The sequence below is a fragment of the Amblyraja radiata genome, chromosome 1, assembly GCF_010909765.2.
Source record: "Amblyraja radiata isolate CabotCenter1 chromosome 1, sAmbRad1.1.pri, whole genome shotgun sequence".
In the NCBI taxonomy this organism is placed as follows: Eukaryota; Metazoa; Chordata; class Chondrichthyes; order Rajiformes; family Rajidae; genus Amblyraja; species Amblyraja radiata.
In genome coordinates this window covers 53,305,032-53,311,031 of record NC_045956.1, presented here as the reverse complement: position 1 = coordinate 53,311,031, position 6,000 = coordinate 53,305,032, and positions in this window count along the sequence as shown.

Below are 6,000 nucleotides of genomic sequence, written 5' to 3'. Positions count from 1 at the left end.
CCATGACAATGAGATTTTAAAATTATGTTATATTGTGAATTCTTGTGTGAATGTTATTTGGACACTTAGGCTATTTAAAAATGTTAATCTATTCTTAAGAAATTGATAGATGTTTAGATCTAGTAATTGAATTTTGTAATTAGCTACAATTAGGTAACTAACTAATTATATGCTATAATTTCAAATCATCTGTTAGGTATGGGATAATTAGCATAGGTGATTAGTGTCTTGTGCAAGTACGCATGTGCACGGGGAGACTCAAGGTGGCGTCCCGCAGTAAAGAAGCTTGTAAGATTACTCCCGTGTCCGAGTCTTATTCAAGTCTGTTCAAAGCATCCAAATACACAACAATTGGCGACGAGGATAAAAGAACGAAGATAAGAACAAGGCCAGCAAGAAGAAAAAAGAACAAGTTTAAAAATAGAAGTAGTATTTGTAAACAAAGTGGAACAGCACCAAGCCAAATGGTTTTGAATTGGCGCCAAAAAGAAAAAACGGGAAGCAATAGCTCAGGGAAGATCTAGGAAAACAAGCAGGGGCAGTAAGGGTCACCGAGCACATTGTCAGCTTACCTGGAATATATCCAGGGCTGTGCAGCCCACAGCCAAGCCCAAGCAGCAGCCACAGATGTCGGGTGGGGGCCTAGTACCATGAAGGCCATGGACAGGTCCAGAGAGCCACCGACAGAAATTGAGTCTTCAGCCCAACCGGGAACAGTCAGCCCATTGGGGGAAGAAAGTAAAGAAAGCCCGGTCGGGAGCAGAGTCAGCCCGACCGTGAGCAGAAAAGTGGACAGGCCCGCGAGAGAAGCGGAGAGAAGCTGAGAGGCGTGAAAGCCCGGTCGCAAGGGACGTCCGAGTGCGGGGAAAGCCCGGACGTGAAAGGAAGTCCGGCCCCGAGCGAAGAGTGGGTCCGCGCGAGAGAAGCACTTTAAGCACTTCAGCCCGGTTGGGAGCAGAGTCAGCCCGGTCGAGGAAGAAAGCTGAGAAAGCCCGGTCACGGGAGACGGCCGAGAGTGGAGAAAGCCTACCACGAGTGAGGCACAGTCCCGACGCTTGGAGCAGTGGGGACCAGCAGCAGAAAGGCAACAACAACGGCTGAGCCAGCAGCAGCATCGGATGTCCGGAGTGGCCAGTGGTGTTTAGAAGTAACAGTGAAGCCCCGGGGGGGAGCCAGCTAAAGCAGCAGTGGAAGTCCAGTGAGGCCAACAGCAAAAGTACCGGTGGAGCCAACTCGAGAGGTCGAGGATGCACCAGAGTCCACAGCAGAGATACTAGAGTATCTTTGGTCCACAGGCCGCAAGCTGGAGCAGTGAAATCCTTCACAATAAAACTGTAATGCATTGTCACAGTAAAACAGGACTGTTGGATGTGTAATGCATTGGACTGTTATCAATAATTTAAGTAAATCTATGTGCATAGGAAGAATATGTTTAAAATGTTCTAGTTGCTATTAACAGGAAATGTGGGTTAATGGTATAAATCTATTATTATAAGATTAAGTAAGAGACAGTGATTGTTGCTAAAGCTAATTAATACAGAACTGTGTTATCCAGGGCAGAAGCCAGTGTTTCGGCTGTACAGGAGATATGTGTTTTCTTATATTGAGGTAAGCAGTGTTTTGTCTGTACAAGAGCACCTGAATAGGGCACCTGGATAGCAACAGATAGCATGGCTATTCAATGGACAGGAAAATGACCCCAGTTAGATTCTGGGTGCAATTTTGAGAAATGGACTGAAGTCTTGGAGGCTTCGTTCATTTCTAATGATATCACTATAGAGGAGAAGAGGGCATCGTTTATATTGGTCTTAGGAAGAGAGAATTATCACACCTTCCGTACGTTACTGCTGCCAGCAGCGCCCACGGAGTGTAAGGAGGTATTAATGGCTCATTTCTCGCCAAAACCTCCAAGGGCATCCAGAGGCAAGGAGCATGAACTAAAGAGGGCAGGGAGTCCCTCAAAGGATAAAGGTCAAGTGCAAAGGGACCAAGGTCAAGTGCAAAAGGACAGAAGTCAAGTGCAAAAGGACAAAGGTCAAGTGCAAAAGGACAAAGGTCAAGTGCAAAGGGACCAAGGTCAAGTGCAAAAGGACACAAGTCAAGTGCAAAGGGACACAAGTCAAGTGCAAAGGGACACAGGTCAAGTGCAAAATGACACAAGTCATTGCAAAGACAATATAGTTCTTACTTGATGAAGAACCAGAGATGTGACTTAATTGGACAAGTAGATGAACAACAGAAAAGGCTTAAACTATGCAAAAGGCTTAAACGATATAGGAAAGCCAGTGTTGTATTGCAAAGACAATATAGTTCCTACTTCTTGATAAAGAACCAGAAAGGTGACTTAAGAAGACGAGTAGATGAACAACAGAAAAGGCTTGAATAATGCAAGGAAAGGTTGAATAAATGTGTGACAATGAGTAGAAAGTGGCTAATAGAAAAGTCTAAAGAAGAGAGGCTGGTCGGTCAAGACAAAAGTAGGCAGGACCGATTGCAATTAGGACACTTCAGTATAGTCCAGCATGGAGCCTCCTTCGCTGAGCAATGGACAAAGGGTTATGCATTGCAGAATCTCATGAAACAAGAGCAGATAAATAAGCAGAGAAGGGAAATTGAACAGCAGAGGAAGCTGCTAGAAAACGAAAACTTGCAGCCATGGGTCAGATCCCACCTCCAAAGAGGAAAACAAAAACAAATACATGAACCAGAAAATGATAACTCATAAAGCAAGGGGTAACGTATTTTGATTTAAGTATAATACCATTGTGTAACAGTGTATTATTCAATGATGGGTAGGAAAAGAGCATATACCGTACAAGTGAAATGGACTTAAAAGGGGAGGAGTGCGGTGTATGTAATAGAAATGGTATTACTTGCCTCCAAGTTAAAGGGGGAGGAGTGTTATGTATATAATAGAAATGGTATTGCCTGCCTCCAAATTAAAGGGGGAGGAGTGTTGAATATGTAATAGAAATTGTGTTACCGGCCTCCAAGTTAAAGGGGGAGGAGTGTTAGGTATGGGATAATTAGCATAGGTGATTAGTGTCTTGTGATGTCTTGTGCAAGTACGCATGTGCACGGGGAGACTCAAGGTGGCGTCCCGCAGTAAAGAAGCTTGTAAGATTACTCCCGTGTTCAAGCCTTATTGAAGTCTGTTCTAAGCATCCAAATACACAACTTCATCTAAGTAAGATTGTTTCATATTTGTTTCAGAATGCTTCAATCTATAATAACTGAAAATTTATTTCAGTTCTCTTAATTTTTAAGAAAGTTATGGCCATTTGACTGTCCTCGACCACAGCTTTTGTGTTAAGTCAATGGAAAAGCAATAGGGAACAAGATGCTAATTTCCGAGTATGAAAATGGCCATAACCTTTTTTATACTGAAGATATGAAAGTGAATTAGGTGTCAAATTAAACTTCTTTTTATGCTTTATCTGATGTGATAAATTACAGACTTGATTTTTAAAATCTCAAAATTTTGTAACATTGCTACTATTTGCGACAAATGTCACTCTCAAGAAGCAACTATAACACACTCCTTTGCCTCTTGCATAAAACTCCATACATTTTGGAAAGGAATCTTTGAAATGTTCTCAAAATGATTAAAAACAAACCTGGACCCCCATACAGAATTGATTATCTTCGGAATAGCAGGAGCCTGCTCTGAGCTATCAATATTTCAAAGACGTTTCCTTAACTATAGCCTGATAATGGCGAAAAAACGTATACTTAAATTTTGGAAAAATGCATCTACCCCAACACTTAAAATGTGGATCACAAGCATGTCTGAGACGCTACATATTGAAGATATGAGACTCGTCTTAGTAAGAAAATCAGAGCAATTTGCAAAGATATGGTCTCCCTTCATTGATTCATTACAAAGATAGTATGGTGCAACACAACTTTGGAATTAAACCGATTTACGGACAGGGTGATGGGTGTGGTGAGAAATGAAGCGGGTATATCAACACGTTTAGGTCTTTTTAAAAATATATATTTTTCGTTTTTGTCTTTTGTTAAAAAAAAGTTTTTACTTACTCACTTTCTGACTACACTCTTCGGTAGTTTAGGGGTTCTATTTTTACACATTCACTCTCTTCCACTTTCTCTCTTTCTTGCTCTTTTTATATTTCATTTTTGTCAAAATTAAAATGGAAGATGTACAATAAATGTATTTTGTCATATGCCACGGTTTATGCTATTGTACATTGCTTCTAATAAAAATATAAAATATTAAAAAAAAAAGAAAAAGACAAGAGATGGCTGGGCTTCAGAGAACTTTGCATCCACTTTAGCCAGAGAACTGGAGAATAGCCAACGTTGCTCCTTTGTTTAAGGAGGGCAGTAGACACAAATCAGGAAATGATAGTCCGGTGAGCCTTGCATCAGTGATGGGGAAATTATTGGAGAAGAGTCTTGGGGATAGCATAAGGTTATAAGTTATAGGAGCAGAATTAGGCCATTTGGCCCATCATGTCTACTCCACCATTCAATCAAGGCTAATCTATATCTCCCTCCTAACCCCATTCTCCTGCCTTCTCCACATAACCCCTGACTGCATCTGATAAGCACACATTTATTTGGAATTGTCAGCATAGCTTTGTGTAGCAAGTCTTATACATTTGATAGCATTTTTAAGGTGGTGGTGATGAAGATGAATGATAATGTGGGCAGTGGATGTTATATACATGACCTTTGGTAAAGCTTTTGATTGAGTCCCTTATGGTAGGCTGATCCACAAGATTAAAACACATTAGATCATGGAGACTTGATAGATTGGATCGAGAAGTGTTTTGGTCATAGAAGATAGTTGAGGAATGTTATTCTAACTGGAAGTGTGCGAGCAGTGCTGTTCCACGGGGCTCAGCCCTGGGACCATTTTTGAAAATTTATTTTAATGAAAATATAACTGGGTTGATTAGTACGTTCGCAGCTGACACAAAGATGGGCAAATTGTGGATAATGTTCACTAAGAAGATTAGAGAGTTTTAACTATGAGAAGAGGTTGGAAAAATTTGGTTTGATTTGTCTCAAACGTTGAAGGGTATAGGTGATAAAAGTATATACAATTTTGACAGGTATATCCAGGGTAGGTAAAGAAAGTGTTTCTCTCAGGGTGGAAATATCAAACCGTAGAGTGAGATGCGGAAAGTTTAAAGGAGATCCATGTGGCAAATTGTTTTCTTTTGATGGAGAGTGGTAGGTGTCTAGAACACAGCCAGGAGAAGTGACAGCATTGAAGAGGCATTTCAACAGACATATAAACAGGCGAGGAATTGAAGGATATTAACCATGTACAGGTAGATGTGCAGTTTAAAAGTTCCGTTATTTTTGTCCTTTTTACCTCAGAGATGTGAATTCTGAGGTAAATCTATATATCTATATTGATACTGTTAAAAGATTCCTTTTTATAAAATTATCTTGTTTGAAATAAATCTTTGCACTCTCAAATTACATTCACAAATTACTGTTTGGATCATAGTGGAGGAGCAAGCAGCGGTTAAAGAATAAAAAAACATTTAAGGCAGGAGTAGGCAGTCATTAGCTCCATACAAATATATTAATCGACATGGACTCAGTGGGCTGAAGGGGTTTTCTCCACTCTCTATCTCTAAAACTATTGAGGCAATTGTGAAAATATCATAATCTATATATTGCACAAAAACGCTACACGATAGCACTACAATCTTTTGGCCCACCTTACTCACCCTTGCCTTGTGATGTAAATGAAACAAGTTTCGTTAACATTGATGGCATTTTTTACAAGTTATTGACATTTTAAATTAATAAAAAATTAAAACAGCGCCCCCCCCACTTGCCGTCTTTACTTGACTGGCATCACAAAGGGCACACAACGGGTCCTCAGCCCCAGTTTCACACCACCATCTTTTTTTCCTTTCGCCTGTACTTGCCTCGCCTCACAACGGCTCCACGGGTAAGTTTCCTTCCATTTTTCAAACGTCTCCACGGGTCCTCTTTTCATTTTACTACCTCTAA